The sequence below is a fragment of the Hyaena hyaena genome, unplaced genomic scaffold (genome assembly GCF_003009895.1).
Source record: "Hyaena hyaena isolate Hyena2069 unplaced genomic scaffold, ASM300989v1 scaffold_1040, whole genome shotgun sequence".
NCBI lineage: Eukaryota > Metazoa > Chordata > Mammalia > Carnivora > Hyaenidae > Hyaena > Hyaena hyaena.
In genome coordinates, this window is record NW_024081670.1 from 141,843 (window position 1) to 160,428 (window position 18,586).

The 18,586-nt window shown below is 37.7% G+C and overlaps 1 protein-coding gene and 1 pseudogene across 1 annotated transcript in view; one reads left to right on the forward strand and one right to left on the reverse strand.

The window, feature by feature from the left end:
• LOC120223766 overlaps positions 1-9,497 on the reverse strand; it is a 30,446-nt pseudogene extending 20,949 nt beyond the window's left edge.
• A 5,791-nt stretch (positions 9,498-15,288) lies between these two features.
• Positions 15,289-18,586, forward strand: part of GABRR3 (gamma-aminobutyric acid type A receptor subunit rho3) — a 44,909-nt gene continuing 41,611 nt past the window's right edge. Inside the window, exon 1 of the mRNA XM_039221983.1 lies at positions 15,289-15,319. The gene's annotated coding sequence lies outside the window, so the exon portion shown is untranslated. The remainder of the gene's footprint in view (positions 15,320-18,586) is intronic.

Consider the following 18,586-nt stretch of genomic DNA (forward strand, 5'->3'; position numbering starts at 1 on the left):
TAATATAATCCATAACATGATTAGGTAAAAAGAAAAAGCACATGATCATATCAATAAACGCAGAGAACACATTTGACAAATCCAACACCTATTCATGATATAAATTTGGTAAACTAGGGATAATGGGGAACTCCCCAAACTTGATAAAGAATAGCAACAAAGTATCTACAGATAACATCATACTTAATGGTGAGAAACTTGAAGCTCTCCCACTAAGACCAGGTACAAATCAAGTATGCTCTCTCTTAGCACTATTTTTTTTTTGTCTTAGAGAGAGAGTGTGAGCAGGGGAGGGATAGAGACAGAAAGAGAAAGAGAGAGACACAGACAGAAAGAGGGAGGGGGAGAGAGAGAGAGACAGAGAGAGAGAGAGAGAGAGAGAATCTTAAGTAGGCTCTATACTCAGTACAGAGCCTGACACAGGGCTTGATCCTGCAACCCTGGGATCAGGACCTGACCTGAAATCAAGAGTCAGATGCTCAACCGACTGAGCCACCACTATTTTCTAACATCATACTGGAAGTCCTAGATAATGTAATAAGATAAGAAAAGGGAATAAAAAATATACAGATTGGGAAGAAATAAATAAAACTTCTTTGTTCACAGAAGACATGATCATCTATGTAAAAAAAAAAATTAAAGAAGTGGCCAAAAAACTCTTTGAACTACTAAGTGATTATAGTAGGGTTTCAGGATATGAGGTTAATATAAAAGAGTTAATCCTTTTCCTATATATCAGAAATGAACAAGTAGAATTTGAAAATAAAAACAAAGTACCACTTACGTTTTCACAAAAAAATGAAATACTCAGATATAAATCCAACAGAATATGTACAATGTATACATCAGAAAATCTACAAAACTGATGAATGAAATATAAAAAGAACTGAATAAATGGGAAGATAGTCCATGTTAATGGATAGAAAAATTTTTAATTATTAAGATGTGAGTTTTTCCCAATTTGATCTTTAGATTTAATGCAAAGCCAATCAATACCCTAGAAAATTATTTTGTGGATATCTACAAACTGATTCAAAAGTTTATATGGAGAAGTGAGGATCCAGTGTAGCCAATACAATATTAAAGAAGAGCAAAGTTGGAGAACTGATGCTACCTAATAAGTTACTTATTATACTTATTGCTTAATATTAAAATGACAGTAATCAAGACAGTATCATATTGGTGAAAGGTCGGTGAGCAGGACAGAGAACCAGAAATAGACCCACGTAAATAAAATATAGTCAACTAATCTTTGACAAAGGAGCAAAGGCAATACAATGGAGCACAGATAGTCTCTTCAACAAATGGTGTTGGAGCAATTGTACATCCACTCAAAAAAAAAAGAAAAAAAGAATCTGAACACATACCTTACCCTTCACAAAATTAACTCAAAATGGATTACAGATATAAATATAAAAGGCAAAACTATAAATCTCCTAGAAGTTAACATAAGAGAAAACCTAGGTGACCTTAAGTATGGTGATGCCTTTTTGGATACAACACCAAAGACATGATCCATGAAAAAAAACAAAAAAGGATGAGCTAGACTTTATTAAAATTAAAAGCTTCGACTCTGCAAAAGGTATGTCTAGAAACAAGAAAACAAGCCACAGACTGGGAAAAAATTATTTACAAAAGGCACATATGATAAAAGATAGTTATCTAAGATACACAAAGAGTTCTTAAACCTCAACAATAAAAAAATAAACAAGCCAATTAAAAATGGGCCCAACACCTTAACAGACATGTCAATAAAGAAGATATACAAATGGCAAGTAGGAATATAAAAATATGGTACATATTATATGTTACCAGGGAAATATAAATTTAAAAACCTATGAGATGGGGCGCCTGGGTGGCTCAGTCGGTTGGGCATCCGACTTCAGCTCAGGTCATGGTCTCACAGTTTGTGGATTCGAGCCCCATGTCAGGCTCGGTGCTGACAGCCAGCTCAGAGCCTGGAGCCTGTTTCGGATTCTGTGTCTCCCTCTCTCTCTGACCCTCCCCTGCTCACACTACCTCTCTCTCTCTCTCAGAAATAAATAAAACATTTTTTAAAAAATTAAAAAAAATGAGATACCACCAAACATCTATTAGAATGTTCAAAATCTGGAACAGTGACACCACCATATGCTGGCAAGGATGTGGAGCAACAAGAAGTGTGACTCATGCTGGTGGGCCTTCAGAATGGTCTAGCCATTCTTGAAGACAGTGTGGTGGTCTCTTACAAACTGAACATACCCTTACCATATAATCCAGCAGGTCCACTTGTTGGCATTTACCCAAAGAAGTTGAAAACTTGTGTCTACACAAAAACCTGTACACAGATGCTTGCAGAAGCTTTTCTCATAACTGCAAACTCTAGAAAACAACCAGAATGTCCTATATTGTTGGTGAATAGATAAATCAACTGTGGTACATACAGATAATAAACTGCTATTCAGTGCTAAACAGAAATGAACTGTCAAGCCATGAAAAGACATGGAGGAAACTTAAATGCATATTACTAACTAAAAGAAGCCAACTTAAAATGCTACATACTGTATGGTTCTAATATATAATATTGAGGAAAAAGCAAAACAATTGAGACAGTAAAAAGACCAGTGGTTGGCAAGGATTGAAGGGAAAGGGATAAATAAATAAGGCTGAAGAGCCAAAAACTAAGGCCTCCATTAAGAGAAACCTCAGGCTGCCCGTAGCTCCAGTCCCAGTCCCAGGAAAAGCCTCAGATTGTTCAAGGCTAAAGCCATCCTAGGACCGCTCTCAGTTCAGCTAATAAAAAAGAAAAAAGAAACACTCCTATGGTCTGAGTCAAGGCTGGGAACTGCAGATACAAACTAGCCAATTTCTCACCGCTTGCCTGAACCCCACGTGGGCCCTTTGAACTCACCTCATAATTGGTCATTTCCAAAGGATTCTCAAAAGTCATGATTGGGTCCCACCAAAAGTAATGAACACCTCACAGATACTGAATGGTCAAAGCTGTAACTGTAATTGGTGCTTATGTGATGATGCTACATGTACTGTAACACCCCCATCCCTTACTCCTTAAAAACCCTATTCACTATTGTTCTTAGCTTCACCTTGCTGCCATGACACCGGTAGGCTGGTGAGCCCCTGCTCGAGCTTGTAATAAAGACCCTTTTGTATTTGCATCGGTGCCGGCTCCTTGGAGGTCTCTGGGACTCATGATTCGGGCACAACAAGGCACAGAGGATTTTTCAGTCAGTGAAAATACTGCATATTATAATGATGGATACATGTCATTATTCATGTGTCCAGACCCATAGAATGCACAACATTAAGAGTGAAGTATAATGTAAACTATGGGCGTAAGGTGACTATGATGTATCTATGTAGGTCTATCAATTGTAACAAATGTACATTGTTTGGTTGAAGATGTTGATAATAGGGGAGTATATATGTGTGTAGAGGAAGTAACTATGTAGAAATTTTCTGTAATCCCCCTCTCATTTTTTTCTGTGAACCTTAAACTTCTGTAAAAATGGTCTTACTTAAAAACGACCTGGAGATGAATAGTGGTGATGGCTGCACAGTAATTTGAATGTACTTAATAATTCTGAACTGTGCACCTAAGCGTGGTTAAAAGTTTCATGTTATGTGATTTTCACAACAATTTTAAAAATTAAAGAAAAAAATCAGTCATATTTCTATATATTAACAATGTACAATTGAAAACAAAACTTTTTGAATCAATGACATTTATAAGAATTCCAAAAATATAAACTATTAGGTATAAATATAACAAAATACATATTAGATCTACAGCTGAAAAGTATAAACACTGATAAAAGAAATCACAAAAGTCCAAGGGAGAGGCATACCATACTCATTGATTGGATAGTTCAGCACAGTGAGATGTTAATTATCACCACTTTGATCTACAGATATAATGCAATGCCAATCAAAATCCTAGCAGAATTGTTTTGTAGACATAGAAAAGCTGACCCGAAAACTTGTACACAAGGACAAAAGAACTAGAATAATGAGAACAGCTTTGCAAAAGAATAAAGTTGAATGATTTTATGATTTATTTACTATGAAGCTACAGTGATCAAGGCAGTGTGGTTTAGCACAGGGATAATAACATAAGACCAATATAACAGAATACAATTTCTCCAATAGGCAATGGGAAAATATTTTTGCCAGAGAAAAGATATTAGAAAAAGAAGTATGATTAATGTATACTGGCATAACTGCATATAGAAGAGAGTAAACTAGAAAGCCTTTGGCCAAAGAGGTTGATTTAGATATATATTTATATTAAGACAAAAAGGTTTAGTGGCAATGAGAATACAAAGGAACAGCAAAACAAGTTTTGAAGTAAAACACAAATTTTTTTAAGTAGGCTCCACACCCAGCTTGAACTCACCACCCTGAGATCAAGACGTGAGCTGAGATCAAGAGTCCAGGGCCTAACTCACTGAGACACCTAGATGCCCCTCAAAACAGAAAGAGAGAGAGAGAGAGAGAGAAAGGGAGGAAGGGAGGAAGGAAGAAAGAAAAAGGGGGGAAAGAAAGAAGGAAAGAAAGAAGGGAAGGAAGGAAGGAAGGAAGAAAAAGAAAGAAAGAAAGAAAGAAAGAAAGAAAGAAAGAAAGAAAGAAAGAAAGGAAGGAAGGAAGGAAGGAAGGAAGGAAGGAAGGAAGGAAGGAAGGAAGGAAGGAAGAAAGGAAAGAAGGAAGGAAGAAAGGAAGAAAAAAGAAAACCTTGAAAAGGGAAGAATCAAAGATGACTTCAAATTTTTGAGACTTGGAGACTGGATGGATGGCGGGAATCATGATCAAAATCATGATGTTGGAAATCCAAAGACTATATTAATGGAGAGGAGTAAGATTGGCAGCTAACATTAATTGTGGCGATTGTTGTATTTTCATTGTGCTAAATGCACTTTGTTTTATAGAAAGTTTCTGTTTCCATAGTGTTCACTTGTACCTCCTAGCATTCCCAGAGATAAAACAAAAATGCTGTTCTTACATGTAAGAGATGAAACCTTAAAAATATGCTCAGTGTTCAGAGAAACCAACAAACACCATTAGTCAATCTACATTCGAGGTAAATAATTGCATTTTCCTCTTTAACAGGGACATTTTCCCCCAGAGTCATTTGGCATTATATCATTAATCTTTTCTTTAATATTGCCTGTACTGTTAAGCGAAATTACTGTGATTTTCCTTTCGTGAGGAAGAGGACATGTGCGATAGTGTCTTCCGGCTGGTATGTGTAGTTTATGCTGTCATCTAGTGGTCATAGTGTACTATTGCATTGTGATGAAAATTTCTCTGCTTTAGTGCTGCCCACTTTCTTCTAAAGCAGAGCAAGATTCTCCAGTCCTGTCTCCTATCACAGCGGTGTCTCTCAGGACCGAACTGAGAGGGGAATAATAAATGTGGTGAAAAGAAGTTTTACTAGTGCCCTGGTCATTCTGAGAAACGGAAGAGAAAACCCCGTCTCCGAATGAGAACAAAGATTTTGTGGAGGGGAGTGAATGCCCCCTACTGGCTACTCTTGGCATGGCCGGGTTATATAGTATTTCCAATGTACCAAAGCAAAATAAACAAGAAAACAAATGCAAATGTATATAATCTCTCCAATCTTAGTTTCTTCATATATTAAAAAGATGAGGAGGTAGACTAAATGATCTCCAAAGTTTTTTCCATATCAAAGTTCTACAATTCTACGTTTTCATCTCAAGGTACTTTGCCTATGTGACATCATTGCAGACACTTTGAAAATTTTCTGGAGGCTTGGATCTTTATCGTTTTTTGTCAGATGTTCTCAATTCAGTCTAAATAAGATCTTCACTTTCCTTTTCTCTCTTTGCAAGCAAAGTAATAGGTACATGATCCATGATGACCATATTGAGGACACAGCCAACGTATCTGAGTTTTCTTTCCGTTTCTCTGTCAAAGGAATGGAAGCTGGCTGACATCATCGGGGTGGAAGGAGAGTGAACAAGACGCAATTTATTTGAAGGGGACATAAGCCATTACAAAATTCTCCAGTGACCCTGCGATCTATTTTGTTTCCTTTTAGTTACCACATTCTAATTTTGACAGATGTGGTTTTCTGCTTTTCTCTTAAGAAGCTTACTGGGCTTGCACAGAAAGTACTAAAGGGATAAGGTTAAGGGGCCAATTCAGCATCACAGAGACAGATGCCTTATTGTGATTGAACTGAAACTAAGACCTTCCATGGGTCAACTCTTTGTAGGCTAAGACATTGCCTTATTTTCATTTTTATGCAAACCATTTCCACTTAAAATTCATAACTGACAACATATAAACTACTTTTATTCCTCCCTTAATTTAAATGGTGAAGAAAGGCAAATGATCTGCCAGGTATATCTGAAAAACATGTGCTCCAAAATAGCTCCATTGCTGGCCTGAAATGTATACTTTTGCTTTTGTGCCTCATTTCTTCAGGTCAAAATATTGCTTCAAAATCCCCTTTCAATGTCTTGCCTAGTTTTTATCAGCCATCACTATTACATTGTGAGTTTAAAAGTTTAGCATTCTGGGCACCTGGGTGGCTCAGTCAGTTAAGTGTCTGATGTTGGCTCAGGTCATGATCTGAAGGTTTGTTGTTCAAGCCCTGTGTCGGGCTCTGTGCTGATAGCTCAATGCCTGGAGCCTGCTTCAGATTCTGTGTCTACATCTCTCTCTGCCACCCCTCTGCTCACACTCTATCTCTCTCTTTATCAAAAATAAATAAACATAAAAATAGTTTAGCAGTCATCAAAAGTAGTCTTGAGATGATAGGAGATGATAGGACATAGCATTTGATCAGGAAAATGGGTAAAACACAGATTTACCTATAAATCAGAATTTCCCAATTGGTGTTCTGGAGTAGCACTTTTTTTTTGAGTAATATGAGCAAGTATTGCAGATTAAAAAAAAAAAAAAAAAAAAGGATATCTGAGAAGCACCTGGGTGGTTCAGTCGGTTGAGCCTCGGACCCTTGATTTCTGCTCAGGTCAGAATCATACAGTCGTGGGATTGAGCCCTGCATCAGCCTCTACACTGAGAATGGAGCCTGCTTGGAATTCTCTCTTTCTCTTCCTTCCTCTGTCCTTCTCCCCTGCTTGCTCACTCTCTCTCTCTCTCTCTCTCTCAAGTAAATAAACAAATAACAAAAAGATCTGAGGTCAGTCAGCTTTGGGAAATAGAATTCAGTAGAAATAAACAGGCTTTTTTTTTTTTTTACTGAGGGTTTTGGTGTATTAATAATCATTCAACAAATATTTATTAAACACTAACTATATGCCAAAAATGGTTATATGTTTGGAATACTCCAAGGAATAAGACAAACAAAGATTGCTCTTGCACAGCTTACATTCTAGCAAGATTGGACAGAAAATGAATGATAAACATAATAAGTAAGTTGTATAAAACATGGTAAGTGTCATATAAGGTACATTGTGACAGGTTGTTGGAGGAAAGGGAGCATTCTGCATTGTTTTACAAGTGGTCAGAGTATGTTTCATTGAGTAAATGACATTTGTGCAAAGATTTAAGTTGTTTCAAGTAGTTACTCATACAGATAACTGGATAAAAAATGTGTCAACCAGGTGACAACCAGGGCAAGGACCCTGAGATACGAACATGCTTGGTGTGTTCAAGGAAGAGCAAAAAAGCCAGTGTTTGTGGAACAGGTCGGGGAGTGGAAGGAACAGTCGGAGAAATCAGAGAGGCAAAGAGGAAGTTGGGGTTGCAGATTACGTAGGGCTTTCCTAGCCATTGTAAAGGCTTTGTAAACTGAGAAAAGTGAGAAGCCATTGCAGTGTTTTGAAAAGAGGAGTAACTTGACTTAATATTATTTTTTTTACTATTTATTTATTTATTTTGAAAGAGAGAGCGAGCAGGGGAGGAGCAGAGAGAGAAGGAGACAGAGAATCCGAAGCAGGCTCCACACTGTCAGCACAGAGCCCAAGGTGGGGCTCAGGAACCGTGAGATCATGACTTGAGCCCAAATCAAGAGTTGGACCCTTAACTGACTGAGCCACCCAGGTACCCTGACTTAATATTTTTTTAAAGAATCACTGGTTGCTATGAATTGAATGAAGTGGGGCAAAGGAAGAAGCAGGAAGACTAGGTAGGGCATTTCTGCCATAATTCAAGCAAGATTGTGACTAAAGACCAGGGAAATAGCTGAGGTAGTAGCGAGAAGCACTTGGACGTTTTCTTAAGGTGGATTGGTCACGGAGTGGGAGAGAGAAGATTCAAGAAAGGACAGTATTGTTATCAGGTGAGATAGAGAAGGTTGTAGGTGGATCAGGAGAAAAATATTAACAAGCTTCCTTTTGGACATGTTGAACTTAAGATAATTATCAGACATCCAGGTAGAAATACTAAGCAGGCAGTTGGATGTGTGTCGTAGTCCATTTGAGCTGCTGTAACATGATACCACCGACCAGTGGCTAATGAAGGACAGAAATTTATTGTTTACAGTTCTGGAAGCTGAAACTTCAAGATCAGGGAGCCAGCTTGGTCAGATGAGGGCCTTCTTTGGGGCTGCAGACTTTTTATTGTATCCTCACATTATGGAAGGGGTGTTAGGATCCCTCTGGGGATCTTTTATAAGAGCACTAATCCCATTTTTTTGTGAGGGATTCATCCTCATGACCTAATTACCTCCCCAAAGACCCACTTACTAAAACCATTGCCTTTGGGAGTTAGGATTTTAACATACAAGTTTTCAAGGACACGAACACTGAGACCATAGCAATATGAGATGGAATTTTGGGAGAAAAGCCCAGACTGATGATATAAATTTGGGATTGTTTGTATGGTTTTTAAAGCCTTACAACTGGAGGAGATCCCTAAAGAAGTAAGTTGATAGGAAAGACCACAGCTAAAGTACCAAAGTGCCAAGGGTAGAGCCACTCGAGTGTTATGCAATCTGATCAGAAGGGAAAATCAGACAATAAGATTAATGACCAGAGAGGTAAGAGGAAAACAGGAAAGTAAGGGGTCCCAGGAGGAAGGTGAAGAAAATGTTTCAAATATGAGGGAGATCAGGTGTGTCAATACTTCTAACAGGTCAAGCAAGATAAAGACTGAGATTAGACTATTGAGCACACATCCTCCAAGTGGCTGCAGGACAAGAGAACTTCCACGGTACCGTGTAATGTGAACCAAAAACCCCTGACAGGGCTGGAAAATGCATTTCCCAAACTCAGCACAGCCACGGTTTTACAAAATATCTCCAATGTAACCACAAACTACTTTGGGAAGTGTTGGTGTAGATAATGGTACTAAATAAAGAGAATAGGCCTTGGTGGCCTGAAGTGGTAGGATCACGAGGTCAGGCACTGGATCTCATGAGAGCCCTGAGGTGAAAAACAAACTGTACCACAAGGAAATCCTCCAGCAGACAAAGTGACAGTAGTTTAAAACCAATTAACTCTTCTTACATGTCTTCTATTGATTGGCTCTTTGCAGAAGAGGAAAGCTTACTGGCTCATACATGAAAAACAAAATGCTCCGACATCTGTGAAATTTAATAAAAAGAAACCTTGTTTAGGATGAAATCCAGAGGCCAGCAGGGGGAGCCCTCACACCAAACCTCTCCTTGTCAATTGTGGACCCAAAGGGAAGAGATAGACCATGCCAGAGGATACTCCTTTAACTATCCCAGCAGGAGGAAGAAAGACTTTCTTCCTGCCCAGCCAGTGAGAGACTGTCACAACTCAACCAATGAGAAGCCACTACCCTTTAAAACTCTGTTTATTCCAATGGACTTTTTGTTTATAACAGCCCTTCCCAACTGTTCCCCTACCTCCATAAAGGAGATTTCCTCTCCTTTATTCTGTGGACTTGCCTCTGTCTTGCAGGAGCTTGCGTGGCACGGATTTCAATTCTTTATGACTCTTTGATAACCGTTTCTGCGGGTAAGATAACTGGCAGTTTTATTTTTAAGGTTGACACTCCTCAAGCCAGTAGGGAAATTAAAATTAAAACTACAACAGCCGTTGGATTAGGTAATATTTAGAAACCTGTTAATACAAAGGTTTTAAAAGATTTTTTTTAAATGAAAGCTCTCATTCTCTAGTAGTGGGGTTGTAATTTGGTATACTCACTTTTATGAGCAATACAGTAATATCCAGTAAATTTGAAGATATAAAAATGGTTCAGCCTAGCAGTTTTACTTCTAGATGTTTACCCTAAAGAAACTCGTACAGATGTGCACAAGGAAATATTTACATTCACTGCAGAATTGTTTATAATAGATTGTTTATGATAAAAAAAAATAAGAAATAATGTTCCTCAACAAAATAATAAATAAATTAAATGTTAGTAATCCACATTGAAATACCATATAGCAGTTAAAAATGAATTAACTAGACTTACATCTATCAACCTAATAAATCTCTCAGCATAAGGCTAAGAGAAAAAGGCAGGTGTAGAAGTAAAAGTATAATATGACATCATTTTTATAAAATTTTTGAAACATGCAAAAAAGGTATGTTATTTATGAATATATACATGTAATAGTGTAACTTTATATGATGATAAACACTAGAGGATAAGGGGAGAGGTAAGAATTTATTACATCAGTCTGTATATTTGTGATATTTTATATTAAGCATATATTTTAAAGAGGAAAGACATGCCTGAGAAACATATGAGAAGGTTTTAATACATTGGCTAAGAGAAGATGTAATCTAAGTAAAAATAAATTAATGTGCTAAAGCAATAATCCAAGATACAAGATGTCAGGGAGACAAATCAATTCCTGGAAAACTTAAGAATTTCCTTCACACTCTGTTTCTGAGAAGACAATGGTATTCTTCTTAAGTCCTGGTAAACAAGTCAGCTGTTGCTATTTTGCTCACCTTGTGATCTCCCAGTTGGAGAAATTTAATTTCACTGACATTTTTATTCTTTGGAAATTTGCAGACTTATAGAGAGTGTTTCCAGGGGATATTTCTACTCTATGGATGCAAAGAACTTTTAGGAATCCGTATAGCCATAGTTTACCCGTGACAGTGTATTTCTTTCCCACTGCCCAAGGATAATTTTGTTTTTATTTATCAGATTGTTTACCATATTAAATCTTAAATTGAACCAGTTTTGCTTTCAATGGAATACACCATCATTTTAAAATATGGTTGTTTGTTCAACAAAATAATAATTTAATGTTTTTCTATGTACTATGGCAGTCTGTATGCATATAGGGAGAAAAAGATTCATTTCTGGTTAAAAAGGTCCTCCAATGCATAATTAAAATTAAATTAATCATCTTTGTTCCTTTAAGCCATATTATTTTGCTGAATCATTAAATATATTCAAATGATATTGTGTTGGATTAAGGGGATTTAATGCCTAACCTCACTTCTTTCCTGAGGACCAGACTGCAGCTGAGAGTTTATTGAGTAGGGGATCAAGCATCTCACTAAGAACCTTCACAGGAAAGAGGGACTAAAGGATAGAAACTGCAAATGAAAAGATCTGCTTTTGTTTTCCTTAAACTGCTGATGAGCCAGACAAATGTTTGCCTGTGAGTGATGTGAACCTATTTAATCTACTAAAACAAACCACACCATATTGAAGGCAGTGCCTCTCTTTTTTCCTTGAAATCTTTTACATGGCACTCTGTTTGCTTTTAAAGAGCTACATGAAGAAGCAATACATCCATCTACATTCCTTTCTTTTGGAAGAGATGATCCTGGCTTACCAGTTGGTCTTCCTCACCTGCATCTGGATCACACTGACGCCAGATGTTTTTGCTGCTTCTGAAATCAAGAAGTCCTACCAGCAGTGCTCAGCTTCAGTGAAAAGAGCCGGGTAAGATAGCCAGAGTCTAGTCTCTGCAATCAGTGACCACTTTCCCTCACCAACTGCCTCACACCTGTGGGAAACCTAGAAACAAATCTCTTTCATATTTGTGTTGGTGATTGTCTCTGGAACTAGTTCACCCATCAAAATAAATCACCTCTGGTTAGCATAAGAAAGATGCTAGTAAATCTTGGGTCCTGCCGGCAATTGTATGCTTATATTTGGAGAATACAATTAGGGGCTCATGTAGGGATCTTTTTTCAGAGAATGTATTTCTTCAATGAATAATGCATCTATTACTAATAATGACACAAGTTTCATCAATTTTTTTTGAGTAGAAATTAGTCTAAGCAACAGCTTCTAATGTCAAGTAATGTCAAGTACTTAGAGAGTTCCATAAATTGATAATATAGGAATGAAAAGCATAAAGCCATTTGTTGCCTTTCAAGATTGAAATATTATCCTGAATGTCAATACATCATCATTACTATCTTTTTTTAATGTTTTTTTTTTTTAATTTATTTTTTAGAGACAGGGAGAAACAGCACAAGCAGGGGAGGGTCAGAAAGAGGGAGACCCAGAATCCGAAGCAGGCTCCAGGCTCTGAGCTGTCAGCACAGAGCCCAACTCAGGGCTCGAACCCGCGAATCGCGAGATCATGACCTGAGCAGAAGCCAGACGCTTAACCCAATGAGCCACCCAGGCTCCCCTCATCATTACTGTCTTATCATCGATAATTGAGAGCATGTTTGCAAATGCCAGTGGAGGAGCAATCTAGTAGAGTGACTAGTTCACACTGCTTTGCTGGCAACTCCCCACACTTTGGCACTAAGTGTCCCAGGAATCCCTTCTGTCCAAGGCAAGCAGGAATGATGAGTAACCCTACTATTTCAGTACCTTTAATAAGCAAAAAGTAACCTCTTGCTCCCTTTTACCAAACACAAGATTTTCAAAAATACCCAGTAGGGGAAATTGAGGAATGAAGGTGAGTGATATCGCTCAGCCAATCTTGGCAATCAACAAGGTGACAGATGTTTCAGCCAGATTGCCCTCACGTCTTGAATATTTATGAAGCACTCACAATAAGATCAGGAAAGAGAACATAAAAAACTAATAAATCCTTGTGAAGCCTCAGATTTAATGACCAGAAACAAAAGAGGTGTGGAGGGGATGGGAAGAAAAATTTACTAGACTCCTTCCTGATTTCTGCTCTGCTCTTAAAAGTCACGGACCACCTCCCACACTTTTTTCCATGCTTCTGTTCCCACATTTAGATCTGAGATAATATGAAGTTTCATCCAGTTTAATCACTTTTTGAGTCTTCTTCAAGGCAATTAGGGAAGCAATATTTGCAAAACATGGGATTATAACACCAGACTGAGGAAAAGGGAGATTGTGAGAGGAGCTAACCCAGCACACTGGCCCACTATCAGGGAGAGCTGCTGCAGAAGAATCTTTGTGTATTTTTCAGGTGTTATCTAAGGGGCAAGAAGGGCTTCAGTTCTTTGTGGTAAGGTGGGAATTTCTTTCTTATGTTAAAGGTCTCATTTTTAGACCCTATTTAAATGAAGAGGGTATCTCAGGGGCCAAGCATATCTGTTTTCGCTTCTCTCTATCCTAGGTGATGTACCCCTTTCATCATTAAGCTAGAATATGATTCATTAAAATTTATATTGGTTTCTTTTGTTCTTCAAAGAAAAATCCTCTAGGGCACTAGGGATTGAGTAAGCTATCAACTCTGGTTCAAAAGTAGCCACTTAGAATGAAAGCCAGTCATTTCCTCTGACTGAACAGAGTAATCCAGCCAGCCAGTTTCTGAGCTGCCACTCACCAGTCTTTCATGCAGATTTGAAGGCATTTTCTGACAAAAACATGGAAATTACTGTACAGGGTAGTTTCTAAAGTAGGGAGCCCAGGATTCTTCAGACCTCAGTATGTGAATAAAATCTGTGAGGGTCTTTGCCCCACACCCAATCTGATTATCAGTAACTAAATAAGTAATGATTTACTCAATTAATTAATTATCCATTCCTTCATAATGTAAGAGAACAAATAGAATGAACATGGAAGAAAAGCATGATCTTTCTTTGAAAATTATGAAGTGGATGGATTTACATTACCTTGCATTTATGTGCATTATTTTGAGCCAGTTTTCATCCAGTCAGGTTTTTACATGCTTTGCTATTATTTTTTTTCAGAATATAATCATACTCTTTACCCAAAGATTACCTTTTTTGTCCAAATATTGTTAAAATATTTTACCCAAAGATACCCTTTGTTTCTTAAAAACAAAATAGGACAAAAAAGGGAAATTAGTGAATAAAGTAAGTTTTGGCAAGTGAAAAATGTCCCTGTTTTGTCTAGGGAAAATGTTTGGCTCCCCAGTGATACAAAGAGGATTAAGCATATTGGCCCACTGAATATTTATTCATTCTGCTAATGGTTGTCTCAGGTGCCCTTTATATGCCAAGTGCTGGGCTGGGAATTACGGATGCGAGGGGAACAATATGCTGTCTCAGGTCTTAAGAAGTGTGAGAAGAGTATGCACTCTGCCTAAATGGGCTTACAGGGGCCAGTTGTTATATTTGCTGGAAATCTATTTGCTGGCTGTTAAAAATCAACATTATTAAAAGTTAAATTATATAGGGGCGCCTGGGTGGCTCAGTTGGTTAAGCATCCGACTTCGGCTCAGGTCAGATTTCATGGTTCATGGGTTAGAGCCCCGCATCAGGCTCTGTGCTGACAGCTCAGCCTATTTCAGATTCTGTGTCTTCCTCTCTCTCTGCCCCTCCCCCACTCATGCTCTGTCTCTCTCTGTCTCAAAAATAAACTATAAAAATTAAAAAAAGTTAAATTATATAAACATACAATTAAATAAATTATTTTTTAAAAAAGTAATAAGTACTTATGTAAGGACACAAGTCTAAACCAAACTGACTCCATGACAGGCTTTCAGTTTCCCCTCTAAACTAGAAGGCCTACGTTTCAGCTTCCCCAAAACTATCAGGCAGTTACACATTGCCCAAGGCAGGAGAAACCACCCTTGCAATAGCCAATCAGGAAAGGCCAGCGACCACCCTCCACATTACTAAGGGAGAGGCCTGGAGATAGAAACTATAGATAGGACACTGTTACCTAATGTTAAAGTTAACCCGTTAGTCGCTGAACAAGACCCTAGGCTCCCTCTGTGATTGGTTGAATTTAAAGGTACTCTAAACGTTGTAATTGGATTCCGCCAAAAGTAACGAGTACTCTAGACAATGTGTATGGTCAAACCCGCTGTCAATGATGTTGTATAATTATGATTGGATTACTGTTTCCATGCCACAACTTCTGTAACTCCCCTGTCACAAACCCCATAAAAACCCTACTCTGCCTTTGATAGAGGCTCACAGCAAGGATCCACTGCAATGGTAAAGTCTGAGAGCCCAAGCTCGAGCCAGTAATAAAGCCCTTTGCCTTTGCATGCGTGACTCGGTCTCCCCGGTGGTCTCTGGTCGTTGAGGATACTGCGATCTGGGTATAACACTTAAAACTCACCACTTCCTAATTCCTGTATTGCATTTTACTGTTACCATTGTTCTTTAGTTTATTTACATCTATTCTATATGTATGGTAGAAATCCATGCTATACTATATCATCCTATCCTATCTATTATAGTAAATTATGTTAAATCATACTATATTATATTATGTTATGTTGTACTAAACCATATTATATCATATCATAATATATCATATCATACCAGATTATATTATACAGCCCTACACTATGGGCTGGTATGCACATCTCTATCATGTCAGTACCTCGAAATCAGCCAAGTGGGAGTATTTACATCATGGGAATCAGCAAACACTACAAATAGGGCTGCTTCCTTCCTGGAAAACAACTTGTTAACCATTTACGCACATTCATGAACCTAACATGAAAGGCCTGAGGGCCCTAGGGAGAGCAAATTCAAGTGCTACTGCAGGTAAGACAGAAGGCAGAGGCAAAGGTTGTGTGACTACAGACAATACACTTCTCTGGAGGCAATAGCTTGTCAGGTCCAGCCTTTTCTTGTTGTAAGAAAACTTGAGCCCAGTGTTGCTAGATTCTTTGAGTTTGTAAAAGAAGTGGGAAATTAAGATTTTCATGTGAAATTTTCCAATTCAGTATACCCTATGGGCTAGCCAAAAAAAATATCTGCAGACCAGCTCCTAATCTATCCAATTTCTTCATTTCACAGGTGAGGAAACAGACCTCACCACTGAGCTCATGATCAGATAGAGACCCAAGTAAGACACAGGAAGTGTGGTGTCTTAAGTGGGGTCTTCTCTCTGGCTGACTCTTCCGCAGAAATGTTCGTCTGTGTAGGTTTTTTGTTTTTGTAAGTGATGGGCTACTGACGAAAGTCAGGTATGTATGTCCAGAATTTGGGAGCTCAGGAGCAGTTCAGTCAAAGCCAGGAGATTTGCTCTGTATAGTGCACCTTGTCCTCCCTAAGAAACAGCAAAAGCATCAGGGACCTAGATGTAATCACTGGATCCAGAAGTATGAAGGTTGTCTTAGTCTGGATCACCTAATTTTCCTACTACTTTATTGCATCCTTGGATTTGCATCTATGTAGCCTAATAGATCATTTTTGCTTCATTTTGTATTTTTCTAAAGAAAAATAGTAAGTCTATGCAAAGTTTTTTAAATGTTGACTATACATTATTTGAGACTCCTGGGCCTCTATCTGTATTGGCTCATAATAGAGCTTCAGTGAGAAAAAAAAAAAGTCCATATTAAGCAGCAGGACATGCTTCTAGAATGACAAGGAGAATGGAATGATAATGATAAGGTTTTGGAGTGGTGGGGAGGGTGTCCAAAGCCGATGGCTAAGAAACAGTTCTTCAGAAATCTTTGGTGTAAGAAGATGACTATTAAAGCAGAAGGACAGGATCTGTGGGCAGAAATCTGCACTGGGGTTGTGAGGAGTGACTGGTTATATGCGATGGAGTTGGGGGAGGTCAAGGCAAAAGGGAGGCCTCCAGAAGGACTTTCACATGCTAAAGACAACTCCTAAGATGCCAGGGGCCTTGCTCTTGTCAAGCTAAGGTTGTTTTTGATCTAGTAAGGCCTGAAGGTTAAGACAGTAGGAGGTTCCTGAAGAAAGGTTATCCTCTGTATTGCCTCAAGTATTTGTCAATGGGCTACAGGTTATAAAGGAATTTAATATTATTTACATTTTCTTCTTGACTTTGTTCCCAACATCACTATGAGGGGAGGATGATTCTGGGGCTCCAAAACACTGAGTCTATGGATTTCTGGAGGGTAGGCTATTGATAAGATTGCCTTTTTCTTGTAATTTACTAAGACAATTATAAACTGATGGAGACTCATGTCCTGCATGGTTTTTCCTTTCCTTTGTTCTTGGGCAGTCAGGAGTGACTGAGGAATGTCACACATATTATCCCTCCTTGGAGTAGAGGAGGTTGTTAGCTTGTGCTTTGCCCTCAGCTTGCCTTATCCTCCCTCATCAACAAGTTGGAGAGTCATGCCTAGATATTTATTTGGAAAAGATCCAAGATGGCAAGTCCAACTTGTTCTAGAAAATTTATAATAATGATATATAATTATATTATAATTTATTACACAAATTCAATAATGGAATTTTACATAGAAATAATACAAAGAATGGCAATGCTTTCCCTTTTCCAAGTTCTAATCCTTAGTCATATAGCTCCGTGATTTTTCATGTTTGAAATTATAGTGTAGAAACCATTTTGTATTTTCTTAACTCAATTATTTTCTATATTGTTTCACAGACATTATAATGGTTAGTATTTTTAATCACTCCATATTATTACTTTGAATTAAAGGACCAAAATTACCTACTTTATTATTGAACATTTATTTTCAAATTTGCACTGTTGTGAATCACAGCAGTAAATATTTTTATGCATGTAATTTTCCCTGTACCAATAAAAATTATAATATTCCTGGAAATGAATTATGAGACAAAGCATATGAATTATCTTTATAGCTCTTGAAATTGATTTCTAAAAGGGTTTTGCCAATATTTATGCTGCCATCTACAAAGTATAAATGTTTTTATTTCATCATATCCTTTTAACATGGTTGGCTACTAAGATTTTGTGTTTTGGGATCATTTAATAGGTATAAAATGGTAATTATGGTCTTAATTGGTATCTCACTGTTAACTCTCTTTGATTAAAAAAATTTTAAATGCTTGTTAATTATATCCTTCCTTGGATAAATAGTTTATTCATGTCAGCCTACTTGTTTTCAACTAGTTTCATCCTAGTAAACTAATCAAGAATATAGGCCCTTCAGAAAGCAGTTTTGTAAAGTAACCTGCTGAATGTTAGTGACTCAATTAAAATGAGTTTTTGTTGTTCCATTTATTTAATTCCAATGCATCAGAATGAGTTAGATTTTTTGGCTTTTCCTTATCTGGCTCTAGGACTTTTTCATTCTTTGCCTAATATATCCTCCTCAAAGACTCTTAATCTCCCAGAAACTACTCAAAATTCAGCCTTTTCTTCCCCCACTTTCTTAGTTACAAAATTATAGTAGAGTTTCTTTTCATTTTTTAATGTTTATTTATTTTTGAGACAGAGAGACAGAGAGAGAACAGGGGAAGGGCAGGGATAAGGAGACACAAATCCAAATCAGGATCCAGGCTCTGAGCAGTCAGCACAGAGCCCAATGCAGGGCTCACACTCACAGACTGTGAGATCATGACCTCAGCTGAATTTGGACGCTCAACTGACAGAGCCCCTTTAGTAGAGTTTCTGA